The sequence below is a fragment of the Hemicordylus capensis genome, chromosome 1 (assembly GCF_027244095.1).
Source record: "Hemicordylus capensis ecotype Gifberg chromosome 1, rHemCap1.1.pri, whole genome shotgun sequence".
NCBI lineage: Eukaryota > Metazoa > Chordata > Lepidosauria > Squamata > Cordylidae > Hemicordylus > Hemicordylus capensis.
In genome coordinates this window covers 422020141-422036516 of record NC_069657.1, presented here as the reverse complement: position 1 = coordinate 422036516, position 16376 = coordinate 422020141, and the positions used below count along the sequence as shown (strand labels likewise).

Below are 16376 nucleotides of genomic sequence, written 5' to 3'. Positions count from 1 at the left end.
CCCCTATAGCTCACAGGGGCTTCAGGATAAATCTGGCCGATATGCGAATGCACACCCTCCATTCCGGAGGAGAAGTGAGCTAAAAGCCCTGTCTGGAAATGCTCCTGGACAAAACCCAATCATGAACCCCTAACTTCAGGTATTTTTTTGGGAGGGGGGAGGAAAGACACTTTTTGAAGGGTGGGGGAAGAGAATAGCATGTTTTGGGGACTGAAAATATGGGTGATTAGGTTTGGGGGGGAGTTCATGAGAATGAGGGGGGAGGGATCTGGACCCCTGATCATGATCTCCCCATGAAGGAGGCCCCACACAAGCTGTTCTGCCCCCAGCCCTGCACACCCCCAGGGACAGCCTTGATTAGCTACCTTTCAGTTTTGCCTCATGAACACTTCTATGCAGTTCCAAAGCTTGGATACTGGCAATACTAGCAGCAGTCAATCTAGGAAAGGAAATTACCTTTCCTATTTTTATCACTTTTTCTCTGGGACCAAGACAACAAACATCATCTGTACCAAGTTCCATTTTCAGCTGTCAATTAATTATAGCATAGCTATTCAAAGAACAGCTGAATGAACATCTGAATTTTTTAAAATCATATATTCATTGTGAGGAATTGTCTACTGCAATGACATTAACAAATTGTTACTTCCCAAAAGTATTATAGCAAGTGTGTCATCCATCATTTTGCCAATGCAAGCCGTGACCCTTGCTTCAGTGTAATATAACTCCAGTGAAAAGTTACATTTTAATGCTTTCTGTCTAGACTTGCCTGTATTAGCCTCATCTAAGAGAACAGCTTTCTGTCTGTGTCAGTGAAACTCCCTAGCTGTGATGAATCCTACTGGTTTATTATATCAGTAAATTGGGACTTACCCCCTGCCCCCCAGAACTTGTTGAAATGCAGCTCTGTAATAGAATTTGTACATAAAGAGCAATTTGTCCATTGGTATGACTGCTTGAAGATCTCAGGGATCTTAAATTTTAAACCTATACAAACATAAAAACTATTCTATTTACACTACACACTGTCTCAACATTAGACATACTGTCTCAACATTCCAGAGAGACCATATTATGCCTGTTTTGAAACAGTTACAGTGAGGGAAATAAGTATTTGATCCCCTGCTGATTTTGTCCATTTGCCCTCTGACACAGAAATGACCAGGCTATAATTGGAATGGTAGGTTTATTGTAGCTGTGAGAGAGAGAATAACAACAGAATAACAACAAACAAACCCTCAGAAGCCCAGTGCCCAAAAGTCAGCGATGGATTTGCATTGCAGTGAGGGAAATAAGTATTCGATCCCCTATCAACCAGCAAGATTTCAGGCTCCCAGGTGTCTTTTCACTATATGCAGGTAACAAGCTGAGATGAGGAACACCCTCTGTAAGGGAGTGCTCCTAATCCCAGCTTGTTACAGTACCTGTATAAAAGACACCTGTCCATAGAAGCAAGCAATCACTCAGCTTCCAAACTCAACACCATGCCCAAGACCAAAGAGCTGTTGAAGGATGTCAGGGACAAGGTTGTAGACCTGCACAAGGCTGGACTGGGTTACAAGACTATCGCCAAGCAGCTTGGTGGGAAGGTGACTACAGTTGGCACGATAACTCGCAAATGGAAGAAACACAAAATAACTCTCAATCTCCCTCAGTCTGGGGCTCCATGCAAGATCTCACCTCGTGGAATTGCAATGATCATGAGAATGGTGACAAAGCAGCCCAGAACTACACGGGGTGAACTTGTCAATGATCTCAGGGCAGCTGGAACCATAGTCACCAAGAAAACAATTGGTAACACACTACGCCGTGAAGGACTGAAATCTTGCAGTGCCCGCAAGGTCCCCCTGCTCAAGGCAGCACATGTACAGGCCCGTCTGCAGTTTGCCAATGCACATCTGAATGGTCCAGAGGAGAACTGGGCGAAAGTGTTGTGGTCAGATGAGACCAAAATCGAGCTCTTTGGCATCAACTCAACTCGCCATGTGTGGAGGAGGAGGAATGCTGCCTATGAGCCCAAGAACACCATCCCCACCGTCAAACATGGAGGTGGACACATTATGCTTTGGGGGTGTTTTTCTGCTAAGGGGACAGGACACCTTCACCGCATCGAAGGGACGATGGACGGGACCATGTACCGTCAGATCTTGGGTGAGCACCTCCTTCCCTCAGCCAGGGCATTGAGAATGGGTCTTGGATGGGTATTCCAGCATGACAATGACCCAAAACACACAGCCAAGGCAACAAAGGAGTGGCTCAAGAAGAAGCACATGAACGTCCTGGAGTGGCCCAGCCAGTCTCCAGACCTTAATCCCATAGAAAATCTGTGGAGGGAGCTGAAGGTTCGGGTTGCCAAACATCAGCCTCGAAACCTTTCTGACTTGGAGAGGATCTGCAAAGAGGAGTGGGACAACATCCCTCCTGGGTTGTGTGCAAACCTGGTGGCCAACTACAAGAAACGTCTGACCTCTGTGATTGCCAACAAGGGTTTTGCCACCAAGTACTAAGACATCTTTTGTGAAGGGATCGAATACTTATTTCCCTCACTACAATGCAAATCCATCGCTGACTTTTGGGCACTGGGCTTTTGAGGGTTTGTTTGTTGTTATTCTGTCTCTCACAGCTACAATAAACCTACCATTCCAATTATAGCCTGGTCATTTCTGTGTCAGAGGGCAAATGGACAAAATCAGCAGGGGATCAAATACTTATTTCCCTCACTGTATACTGGGTGCCAATATGTTTCCGGGCAAAATAAAAAGTGCTGGTCATTTAAAGCCCTGAATGGCTTAGGTCGGAGTTATCTTAGAGACTAGAGTACCTTCTTCTGTATGATCCCCACCACACGCTAAGGTCATCTGAGGAGCTCCGTCTCCAGTTACTACTGGTTTGTCTGGTGGTGACTCTGAGGCGGGCCTTCTCTGTAGCTGCTCCTGGGCTGTGGAATGCACTCCCGGCAGAAATCCACAATTTGAATTCTTTACTTAAACCTATAAACTTTAAAACCTATCTGTGGCCTGGCCTTCCAGGGTTTTTAAAGAGATGTAATTGGTTTTAATGTTGTAACCTGTTTTTCAGGGTTAATTGTTGTGATTGTTTATTTACTGTTTTATGATGTTTTTATTGTTAATTGTTATATATTGTTTTATAATTTTTGTTTTAATTGTTAATTGATTTTAATGGTTTTGTTTTTAATTATAAACTGCCCTGAGCCATTTTAGAAGGGTGGTTTAAAAATTGAATAAATAAATAAAATAATAAAAAATAATTTGTGTTGTGGCAGCAGAAGTAAATTAGCTATTATAGCAAAATAAGGGATTATGAAGAGTTTCAAAGTTTATATAACTAAAGAAAGATGAGATAAGATTAGAAACCTAACACTGGAACTGGGTGACTTGTTCAACACACATTAAAAAACATATGCAGAGAACAGTATCCATAATTGCTTTCACATAATTTGTGTATTAGTATTGACTGCCAGTTTACAGTTGATATTCATATTGTAACTATCCTTCAATGGTCTTCTTCTAAAACCATGTGAAATACATAAACATTCCTTGAAAAAGCTTGATACAAGAACAAAACTAGTGTTCTTTTCACATGAACATACCCATGGATTTAAACACATGGAGGCTGTTCTTATGATCAGCTGAAACTGGGCTAGGAAAGCCAAGCCCAGTCTTTGCTGATCATAAGAACTGCTGGGAGCTATGCAGTTCCCAGCAGCAGTGTGGCAGCAAACCCCACAGACAGGCCAGCCACTTACATGAGAGAACGATACGATATGATATGATAAATCTTTATTGTCATTGTCCTGTACAGAACAACGAGATTGAAAGAATCTACAACAACCCCTACAGGACCTAACAAAAAATAGCTAAATATATCCCAATATACCCCCCCCCATATACCCATTACGCTAAAAAACCGCTAAAAAGAAACACTAAGGAACACTGAGAACTGAAAACAAAAACCCCATCAGAAACTGTATTTTACTGCATTCAAAGCTAAAACCGCTTTTGGATAGAAGCTATTTCTCAAGCGGCTGGTCCTGGCCTTTATGACCCCGTACCTCCTTCTCGAAGGCAGAAGCTGAAAGAGATCGTTTCCAGGGTGCGTGGGATCCTGCACTATCTCCACCGCTTTGTTAAAACACCTGGGGGCATAAATTTGGTCTAAAGTGGGAAGAGTACACCCAATTATTCTCTCTGCAGTCTTGACAACCTTGGACAGCAATGCTCTTTCCCTAACTGTGCAACTCCCAAACCACACACAGATTCCATAGGTTAACACACTCTCTATGGTACAGCGCTAGAACATCAACAGTAGATTATCTGAAAGATTATTCTTCCTGAGAGTTCTCAAGAAGTATAATCTCTGCTGTGCTCTCTTCACCAAATCTTTGGTGTTTGCTCCCCATGTCAGATCATCTCTCAACTCCATTCCCAGAAATCTAAACACCGAAACCCGTTCCACACAAATCCCTTCAATAATGAGTGGCTGAATGTCCGATTTACATTTCCTAAAATCCACAATGATCTCTTTGGTTTTTTTAAAATTGAGGAATAAGTTATTCTCCCCATACCACTCTGTCAGCCGCTCCACTTCCTTCCTGTAGGCCGACTCCCCTTCTCCAGCATTAATCAGACCAATCACAGTTGTGTCGTCTGCAAACTTAATGATCTTATTGCTGGAGTAGTTGGGAACACAATCATATGTGTAAAGCGTGTACAAGAGTGGGCTCAACACGCACCCCTGCGGCGTCCCTGTATTTATACTGAGATCCGCCGAGACATGAGACCCCATCCTAACCCGTTGAGAACGATCTAATAAGAAATCCAGTATCCACCTGCATAAGCACAGTGGAAGCCCCAGATCTAATAATTTGGGCACCAATCTATGTGGAAGAATAGTATTAAATGCAGAACTAAAGTCTACAAAAAGCAGTCTTGCATAACTCCCCTGTTTCTCCAGGTGGGTCAGGACAGTGTGTAGGGCCATAGCCACAGCATCCTCCGTGGATCTCTTCTTCTTATATGCAAATTGACCGGAGTCAAGTCCAACTGGCAAACAAGCCACAATACGATTTCGCACCAATTTCTCAAAACATTTCATTATAACGGGTGTAAGCGCCACCGGACGGAAGTCATTCAGACTATCTATATTGGGGTTTTTTTGGTAGAGGTATAATAGTAGAGGATTTCAGGCAAGGTGGAACAGTAGCTTGGGCCAAAGATCGATTAAAAATCTTCATATATATTTCAGCCAGTTGTTCCAAGCAGTCTCTCAACGCCCTACCAACCACTCCGTCAGGGCCCATAGCCTTCCTCGTATTTATTTCCTTCAGTGTCCGTCTCACTTCCCCCTCTTCCACCCTAACAACGTTCCCCTCGGGGAGTAAGGGCGGTGACTCTGGCAGCACTGCTGGAACCACTGCCGGTGTCACCTCAAACCGGGCAAAAAAGGTATTCAGCTCCCCCACCAAGGAGGCACTGCTCTCTACAGTTGGTGGACCACTAGATCTATAGCCAATAAGTTGCTGAACCCCCTGACACACTTGTCTGGTGTCATGACTGCTCATGTGGTTCTCAATTTTCCCCCTATACACAGCTTTTGCCTTCTTAATACCCCTCTTCAGATCCGCCCTTTCTATACCATACAATACCCAATCTCCAGTTCTGAAAGCAGAATTCCTGGCCTTCAACAGCCCCCGAACTTCCCCCGTCATCCAGGGCTTCCTGTTTGGATATATCTTTACATGCTTTTCCCTGGTGACGTTGGCTGTACAAAATTTAATATAGTCCAAAACCGTTGATGTATAAATCTCCAGATCTTGATGGTCAAACACATTCCAATCAGTCTCCTGAAAACAGTCCTGCAACTGTTGAGAGGCCCCCTCAGGCCACACTGTAATAGTACGTGTTGATATTGATGTGTTGACAGAACACGTGCTGTCTTAACCCCATTTTTAAAAATTGCCTGCCAGCCCTGTCTGCTTGCAGCCAGGGCTGGGAGGAGACTGTAGGGCTCCCAGCCAGCATCAGGGGGGTCCCCATAAGGCACTTGCATGTTGAATTTTGAGAGTTCCGGTGGCCTCCTGGACCCTGAACTGCCGTGCTGCTGGGAACAGCCGGCAGTCATCTGGGCAGGCGAATCACTGCCCAGCAATGCCAGAGAGATCGTTTGTGGGGGACTTAAGCATTTTGAGGCTTCCTCCCCTCGCCCCTTTTGGGCCCTTTCTCCAATTGTGAGAAAGGGCTCAATGACGAGTGGGGAGCAAGGTTGTACCCATCCTCAACTTCCACAGGTTCATTGGAAGGTCAACACATGGAAAACGCAGGGACCCTGATCACACCAGGAGGATGCCCTAAGTACATAGATTTGTACATACGTAATTTCGTTCTGATCGTCCAGTGAGTATGAGGAGGTAGAGGATGGCGCCAGTGGGTGTAATCCTGTTTCTCTTCAATCTTTTCATATCCATGGATACAGCTGCACATACAGGACTAAGATGTGACTGTAGCAGTCCCATCTCTTTAAATGTGGATCTGCTCCAATCATGTATTAAAAAAGGGTGTTTGCAAATGAGAGGTGATCACCCCATCTGCAGCTTATCCTCCTGCAAACTGTCCCTTGATTCCACATTTCTCTCTGCAGGACTCATTTTCTTATGTGTTACTTATGCTCCAGTGTTTTGGCCTCCATGCTTTTAGACCTTTTTCTGCAAATAGGGAGGACAGAAACGTAATTTTAAAAGAAACATTTAATCAAAACTGAAACTGTTAAAAATCCCATGGACTTCCCCAAATTGTCTTGAGCCTAGTACGTTGCCACCTGATTCAACATATTGCTATGTTTTCATAGCAAAGAATGAAGATCAAATCATTTATGGCACTATCCTTTTTGGAAAATATCTGTAGAATTCTTTGTATTTGAGTAACTTATGGGAAATGCTAAATATATGAGACTGTGGCAATGTACCTGTTCTCCCGCCTTATACTGTATATCCCTTTGGGTTTAAAGGTCTAGCTCCTTATTGAACCAACATGGCCTCTAGGAAAATCTAAGTTTTTCTTAATCTGGACAGCTTGCAATCATGTCTCAAAAATGATCTTCTGTCAACCTTCCTGTAACAGCTTTTCAGTTCAGTTCCTAATGTTTGTGAGACTTTTCCTGTGAGCTTCCTACATTTGCAGAAACAGATTATTTTGTCCATGACTTTTCTTTTCTTCCCTCCTTCTCTTCTCTTCTCTTCTCTTCTCTTCTCTTCTCTTCTCTTCTCTTCTCTTCTCTTCTCTTCTCTTCTCTTCTCTTGGCAATCTTTTGAGGATGATTGCTTATGATTGCTTCATTTCCCATGTTGCTGAGCATATCCACATTTTTAGCCAACCCCTCAGGTTTTTTAAATCAGATTTAAACCCAAAGTAGATAAAGCAAAAAATCTCCTCATTGAGATTTCCATCTTTCTGGTGTCAGATCTGCTTCCCATACATGTAAAAAACAAACAACTACCACCACCTCTCAGGCTGGAAATTAAATTCATAAGCTACCAGGGATGGAAGAGGAAAATAAATTATTGTGACTCTGCATGATAAGGTTTGTGTGTGTGCAATGCTGAATGAGTGGAATACATTTTTTTTACCTGGGTAGTTTCTTAGATTTATAATCACAAATAAAGGAGCCAGATGGTGACTGTTCAGGCAGAGCAACCATACAGAATGGTTTCAGGATTGGAGAGACTCCAGCTGGAGATGACTGCAAAGAAAAAAATAAGAGTGGAAATATGCTGGATGTCCCAAAAAATAAACAGAACCTTAGAAGGTATTGTCAACTAAGTTCAAAATTAGCCTTGTTTTCATTAACTATTGTGATAGAGTCTGATGTAACTTGTTGTTTCTTGCTATTAGTGAGACTTCTCTGAAATGTAATCTATACTCATTAAGGACCTGGATAAAGGACATACAATTTCCCCAAAGCTCAAGAAAGAATGTTAAAAACATTGCCATAGCTCAGTGGTAGCTGAAGACTTGCTTTTTTTTCTCTTTATTTTTTTGCCGAGTCCTTTTAGATGTGGAATTTTATGTATTGTTTTATCTGGTTTATTATGTTCTTTCTGCTGCTACAGCTTTATATTGTTTTAATGGGATGATGATGATGATGATGATGACGATGATAATAATAATAATAATAATAATAATAATAATAATAATAATAATAATAAATATTTTATACTACCTCACCCAGATGGCTCTGGGTGGTTCACAAATATAAAAACAAATAAAAAGCAAACAACTCATTAAAACAAAATTAAAACTAGTTTAAAATCATTTTAGTATTCTCTAAAGGCCAGGCTGAAAAATGATTTTAGGGCTCTTTTAAAGGCTGTGAAAACTCTTAAGTCTCTAATGTCCACAGGGAGCACATTCCAGCGCCCAGGAACAGCTACAGAGAAGGCCATTTAGGGCCATTTAGGGTTCTGAAGATAATTACCAGCCCTTTGTATTTTGTCCGGAAACATATCAGCAGCCAATGCAGCTGTCATAATATGCATAATATGGTCTCTCCGAGAAACCTCAGAGATCAATCTGGCTGCTGCATTTTGAACTCACTGGAGTTTCTGAATGGAATGCAAAGGCAGCATCATGTACAGCACATTGCTGTAGTCAAGTCGAGAAGTTACCAAATGAACCACAGTTTTGAGATCATTATCTTCAAGGAATGGATGCAGCTATCAAGCAAAGTTGATAGAAAGCGCTCCTGGCCATAGCCTCCACCTGACACCAGGGTGAAGCCTGGGTTCAGTAGCACTCCCAGGCTACACTCCCAGGCATGCAACCCCATCCAGAACATGACGTTCTATCACATCCCTCGAATTATGACCCCTCACCATTAGTACTTTCATCTCGTTTGGATTCAGTTTCAATTTATTATCCCTCATCCATCCCATTCCTCATCCATTCCTCATCCATCCCCTGCTAACTGAGCAAAGAGGCATCTTTTTAAAGTGGCGATTATCTTTATTTACCGGGGGAGAGCAACTGGCCATATCCATCCCCAGCACAGCATCCCTCCAGTGGCTGTTCCAGGTGTCAGTCATGTTTCTTTTTTAGATTGTGAGCCCTTTGGGGACAGGGAGCCATTTTATTTATTTATTTATATCTTTGTAAACCACTTTGGGAACTTTTGTTGAAAAGTGGTATATAAATATCTGTTGTATTCGTATTACCGAGGCCAGGCATTTTAGGGGACCTATGCCATTTCCTAATGTCATGGAAAAATTGATTTGGGTGTCATCAGCATATTGATAACACCCTGTGGTTTCATGTGCATGTCAAAAAGCATTGGAGATAGGATGGAGCGGTGAGGGACACCATACAATAGCTCTCATTTCACAGAGCAATGATCCCCAAGTGACACCATCTGAAATCTGCCTGAGAGACAGGAACAGAACAACTGCAAAGCAGTACCCTCTATTCCCAAATCCCTCAGACAATTCAGATTCCATGGTATCGAGAGCTGCAGAGAGATCCAAAAGAATCAGCAAAGTCCAGAGCATATCTAGGGAAAATAGCACCTAGGGCAAGCACTGAAATTGCACACCTGTCCAAACATCTGACACCCATCTTTCAGATAGCTTCACCATAATATCAGCTCAAAAATACAAGTCAAGCTCGTTAATGATTTAATTAACAAATTAATAATCTAATATAACCTTAATGCATATTCAGAGATAGATGTGGGTTTCTTTTTAGAAAATAGGTACACACTGTAATAGGTACACACTTCTCATAACACTGTTTCATTCGGGCAACTGGGCCTTGCATTTCTTTGTTGCACTGTTTGCATTTCACACACATGCCTGTCTTACCCACAAAAACGTCATTAAAAGGTTCCCAAATGGAGTCTCTTTCAAAGCCTGCTCCCATGTTAGGTGTTTCCCTTCTGCAGTGGAGGATACACTCCAAAATCATTTCCTCAGGATTGCATGACTAATTTGTTCACTTTTGTTTTCCCTTTCTATTCCCCACCCTCATCTCTTGCATTCATAATAATTTATAACTTTTCCTCACTCAGGTCTACTCCATCATCCCAAATCCTCAATTAATTTGTTGACCATCTTTGTCACTGCACTTTGGGAGTGGTAGGGAAGGGCTTGACTGTGTATGTGTGCTGCATGTACACCACCTGCAGAATAGGATTGATCAGGACTATTATCTCTTATCCTCATATACTGCTCTTAATATGTTCATATAATATAATGAGGTTATGATTATTATGCATGATGATATCTTTGACTTAGGTTCTTTTTTTAATGAATTAAAAATGAAATCAAATTTAAATCAAAAAATCAATTCAATTTTTTAAAAAATCAGATTTAAATTTTAAATAATCAGATTTTTAATTTTTTAAAAATCCATTTTTCTCAACCCTGATTAAAACACAATGACAATGACAGTTTCAAATGCAAAAGGACTTTGCACTCTGTGGTATTTAAGCATTTAAGTTTGACAGCTAAAAGGGTTCCTCTGTTGGAAATTGTGGTTTGCAGCATTTGTGTACAGAATATCTTTTGCATACAAAGTTAAGTCCCATTTCCCTAGACCCTGAAGGAACTAATGGAATTATCATTTGCCTGTTGCATAGCAGCAATCAAGGATCTCTTGTTTATTATTATAAACAGCCTTCTGGCCCTCTTGGCGCCCTCTTGGCATGGAGTTGGATGAATGCTATAAGTTGCAAATGCATGCTGTAAGCACTTACCATTTATTTCAGCCAACCTTTGCTACCTGAAAGCATCTATTCCAGAGAGGGAGAGAAAGGAAGAATAGATGCTTTCAGGCAGGAAGCCCTGCCTGAAATGACTCCGAAGAGCTTGCTCAGGCTCATGTGATGTCAAGGGGGCGTGGCCTCAAGCTTCAAAGAGCCGGAGCAAGCTCTGGAGGGAGAGAAAGGGAATAGGCGCTTTTAGGCAGCAAACGCTGCCTGAAATAAATGGCAAGTGTTCGCTGGGAGGGTGGTGAAGGGGCGCCTCTCCAACCATAGTTGGGGTGGGGGGGCATGGCAGGCACTTTGCGCCCCCTGCAATGGCACCCAGGGCACGTGCCCTGCCTGCCCTACCCTCATTACGCCCCTGGCAAAATCACTTTCTCTCCGTCGATTCTTTGGTAATTCCAGGCTGACCAAGGTTGTCTCAGCCCCATAGCCCACTCTAAAGCCAGTTTGAAATGGGTCTAGATAAGCAATATCCTCCAAAACTACCAAGAGTTGATCAGCCACCATGATTGATTATTGCTTTAATTATGTCAGTCGCTCTGCAATTTCTTTTTCTTTGAAGAATGGGATAGGCATTTCCTCTATAAATAAATCAAATACATAAAACATTTGGCTGCAGATCAAGCGGTCCCCAGCTGAGCATCTCCTCATGGCTTCCCCTTTAAAGAAAGGACCATAGCTCAGTGGTAATGTTTTGCAGAAAGAAGATCCTAGGCTGAATCTTCACCATCTCCAGTAAAAAGGATTAGGGAGCAGGTGATGGGAAAGATCTCTGTCTGACATAGAAAGCTTCTGCTAGTCAAAGTAGACCATATTGGCTAGAAGGATAGATGTCCTAATTCATCATGAGGCAGCTCTATATGTTCAACATTTAGGGGTGACAACATAAAGGCCTTTCGTCCTAGCCCACCTATTTTCCTTGCTGCCTCTGCATGGTGACTCACTATGGGATGATCATTTGGGGGGAATGGTTATTAAGGGAAGTCCAGACTGATGATTTTAGACATTCTTTGGTATTTCTGCTGATGTTCAATTAATACACTAATATTGAGTGGTGGGACTGTGTGCAAGGCTTGTATTATCGAGTGTAGATTTACTGTGACAGGGTAGCATTGTGTTCTGCCAGTGCAAGAGGATTTAGTAGTGATACCATCAGTGTAATCCAAGGACAGCATCATTCTGCTGTTCACCTAAAATGTATAACAACACAGCTGGAGTGGGCAGGGGATGCAGCCTTATTTTATACCTTTTCCAGAAGCTGTTCCAAAGGCAAACCAATGCCCCACCCCACCCAACCAGACTGATATTTTTCTAATTAATTAGAGCAAGCTCCACAACACCCTGGGGTTTATTTGCAAGTAAACATAGGATCAGATTGCATATCTCCCCAGGGTATATTTTTAAAAGTGCATCCAGATACAAAATGTGCAGTCCCCCCGTGCAGTTCTAAAAGAACGATTGTGCAGTTTAAATTATTATTATTATTATTATTATTATTATTATTATTATTATTAATAATAATTCAATTTCAAAAATATCAAGTCATGAAAAATTTGTATAATGTTACATAACATAAATCGTGACTGATAACAATTAGAAACGTCCAGGCTCCTCTAGAGCCCAGACCCTGGTCATGTACACCCATTTCTCCTTCCTCTGCAAAAGATACTTCATGCAGACTCCTCTGCTACTGCCCACAGAGTCTTCACCAATGAATATAACACTCCTCAGATCCCCAAGTTCTGAGGATTTTCTCCACTCTGTAGGCTTTTAAATGTCATGGAATGACTATTATGCAGATAAAAGACTCCCTTGACACATTGCTGGCATGTGTGTGTGTGTGTTTGTGTGTGTGTGTGTGTGTGTGTGTGTGTACACACACACACACACACACACACACACACACACACACACACACACACACAGCACTCTTTCTGGTTATAAGATTAATAGTAATAAAACTCAGATTATCACCTGGAATCTTACAGATATGGTATTGGACTACTTCCACGATACTTTTGGATTCCAGGTTATCAAGAAACCAATTAAATATCTGAGGATTAATTTAACTAAGAATAATAAAGACTTGTTTAAAAACAATTACCTGCAAACTTGGAAACTTATCTTGGCAGATTTAGACAGGTGGAAAAAGTTAAATCTCTCATGATTTGGAAGAATATCGTCGATAAAAATGAATATATTACCAAAAGTGAATTTTCTTTTTCAAATGATCCCGATAAGGATTGAAGATAAGACATTGAAACTCTGGCAGAGTCAGCTAATTTGGAATTATAAAAAGCCTAGAATCAAGTTTAAGGTTATGCAAGATTTAAAAGAAAGATGGGGTTTAGCAGTTCCTAATTTGAAGCTTTACTATCATGCCAGCTGCTTGACTTTGATTTCTGATTGGATTAAGTTTCCCTTTGGTCGTTTCATGGAAATGGAGGGTTCTGGCCTTCCCGTAGGTTTACATAATTTTTTATAGATAACCAGAAAGAGAAAGGATTCGGAGATACAACAACATACCATTAGAAATAGTCTTTTATATGTTTGGGACAAATATTAAAAAAGGATAAACCCAAGATTATCCCCTTTGGCATTGATTCTAAGTGTCTACTTCCATGAAGAAGAAATGTTTGGCAAATATAAATTTTGGAGAGAAAACTTATATACTTTACAGAGTTTAACTTTGGATAAGACTAAGGTGAAATCTATTCAAATGTTTACAAAGGAGTCGACTCAAAAACCTCAATGTTTCCAATATCTTCAGATCAGCTCAACTGTGCAGAAAGAGTTACAAAGGCAAGAGGGGAAACTTAGAGAATTAACTGATTTTGAAGATTTAATTAATCAGAAAACTGATCGCATGTTGGGTGCGATATATAAGTTGTTACTGAAATATGAGACAGAAATGGAGCAGATCAAAGAATGTATGATAAAATGGATGCAGAATATCAACAAAATGATAGATATCTCCGATTGGGAATATCAATTGAAGAAGAATACTGTCCAGCTACACATCCCTGTCTCCTCTTCCCATCCTGGCTAGCATGGGCGGAACTGGGGTAGGGCAGCCAGGACACGTGCCCTAGGCGCCACTGAGGGGAGGGCACCATGCCAGTTCCTGCCACCCCCACCCCATTGCCCACCTGCCCAGCCCCAGGGCCCCTCAGCCACTTGCCATCCTGCTTGCCTTCTGTGAGGCCTAGGATCGGCAGCTGCGGGGCCTGCAAACTGCAGAGCAGCTCTTCTCTCCCCGCCTCTCAGCTGATCGGCGGGTGGGCAGGGCTTACAGAGAGGCCTCTGTGTAGGCCTCCCTGAAGCCTGAGCTCGGCAGGCCCCAAAGAAGCCAGGAAGAAGAAGGCAGGCAGAGTTCTCTGCAGCAGCAGACCCTCTGCCCAGACCATCCAGCACAGCTTTTGACAGGTAGACTGTGAATTCCTTTTTGTGGTCCCCGCCCCCATATATAGGGATCTGCTTGCCATAGGGCTTTGATGTGGGCGGGGGGAGACTGAGAAGTCTGAATATTTAATTTAAAACTGAGTGGAAACTTTGCTGGCTTTAAAAACAAAAACTATCTAAAAAGTCCTATAAGTGGCTTGTTCCATGGAAGAAAATTACAAAAACTTCTGGAACAATATTATATTCATTCATTCATTCATTCATAAATGCACTTATGTTCAAGTTGTTTTGAAACCCAGTAGGTCTGAGTGAGAACTGTGAAGCATGTGTTGTGCTTTTGTTTTGTTTTGTTTTATTTTATTTTTCTTATGTATGAACTGCTCCCTAATAACTCACAGGGACTTCAGGGTAAATCTGGCCAAATGTGAAGGCAGCTCCTCCATTCCAGAGATGTGTGTTATAGGGCTTTAAAAGCCCCGTGTGAAAAACCTCCTGGAATCAAACTTTATTGAATTTGTTCAGAATTCTGAGAAAACAAACATAGGCTCACCCTGCATGGTTGAAAGTCTCCTTTGCTAATCTGCAGCGAGGGGGCCATTTTAATAATTAGTGTTTCTAGTGTGTTCTAGGCATTAAAAGTAGCACAAATATATAGTACTCAATGTATATCACTATATATTGTGAAGTGTGTGTGTGTGTGTATTCAGTGAAACGTATTTCCAGGCAGCATACTTATTTTGAAATATCAGACTTAAATCCTTGGGGGCCTGGGGTGTGTGGATGCCCTGGACTTTGAGGGGCTGGAGGCCCATTTTAGAAATCTCGTCTCTGGGCCCATTCCAACCTTGCTATGCCCCTGGCGGAATAGTTACATATGTATTGATCACTACACATGGGTTTCGGCATAACACCTGCACAGAAGAAACTCCCATGTAGAAAATGTGTCTCTTGTAAATTGACCCTGAATTCTCCATCCATGACTGGGATATCTGAGAGTTACAGTCAATAATAAAAGAACAGCACGCTGCTTGTGACAGGAAGGGGCAAATTACAATGATTTCTTAGTCTGGCAGAGGCTGGTTTTGGCCCTGGCAGAACTTGGCTGTCTGCTCCTGTTGCAAATGCCTCTGTCTAGTGTGGCAAACTAATGTATTCTCCTCCCTCCTGGTGTCAAAGTAAGCACTAGTGTGTTGAATGCACATATACCCCATCATGAGCCAGCAGTCATCACAAGACAAAGGCTGGCAAGAATAATTCACTGGTTTATAGATTCTCCCCCCTCCCCCCGCCACCACCTTCTTCCCCTATTTTGCTAGTGGCTATTTGGGCAGGTGATCCTCTAGGACAAAGTCATGTTTTTTAAAAAGCATGAGATGAGTCAGAGAAAATGATACTTGGAATCCTCACATAACTCCTGACTGTTGTTCTAAGTCTTTTACAGAGATGGCTCATGTTTTCAGGTTTTGATCAACAACCATGTCTAGATGGTACAGTGTTCCTTTTAACAGGGATTTCCAGATATTGTTGACTACAAGTCCCAGCATTCCTGTTTGGACAGGGGCACAATTTCAGTGCTTGCCCTAAGCGATATTTTCCCCAGATACGCCTCTGCTGGCTAGGCTTATCGGGACCGGCCTCAGAGCCGGGACAGGGAGGGGGTTGAGCATCACCCTTTGCCTCCTCTGTCCCAGGCTGCCCCTCTCTGGGGACCTCCAACACTCTCCACCAGCCTCCTTCTCATCCCTGGTCGGCTCCTTATATGCCTCCTCACAGGCTATGCATTGCCCACCCCCAATTACAGGGCCAATGCCCCTCTTTATTACCTTTAATTGATTACCCCAGCTGTTGCCCAAGCCTCTTCCCCTTCTCCTTCTTCCTGCTCAGACTCCCTCCCTTTGGGAGGCAAGCAGCTGATGTTATCCTCGCATGCCTCCCCTTTGGTCTTATCAGGGCTCGGCTCTTCCTCCACTGGAGCTGAGTCCCTGCCCATTGGCATTCTTTCCTTTGTCTCTCCCCAGCTGCCACCTGTCCCTGTCACCTTGGGCCCTCTCACCACTCCGTCCTCGGAGGTAAGGACAGCTGGCCTCGCCGGACAAATATCAAATTTACTATTCTATGTTTCAAGAGATGTAATCAAGCTTTGTTCTTTTACTATTTTAATAAATCAATAAATTTTCTTAAAAAAAAAAGTCATGGAATGT

At 42.4% G+C, this 16376-nt stretch overlaps 1 long non-coding RNA gene across 2 annotated transcripts in view; it reads right to left on the bottom strand.

Moving 5' to 3' along the window:
- Positions 1–16376, bottom strand: part of LOC128351363 (uncharacterized) — a 95364-nt gene that overhangs the window by 66174 nt on the left and 12814 nt on the right. For both annotated transcript variants that reach the window (XR_008319737.1, XR_008319738.1), the window contains exon 2: positions 7643–7755. This is a non-coding gene — a long non-coding RNA (uncharacterized LOC128351363). The remainder of the gene's footprint in view (positions 1–7642; positions 7756–16376) is intronic.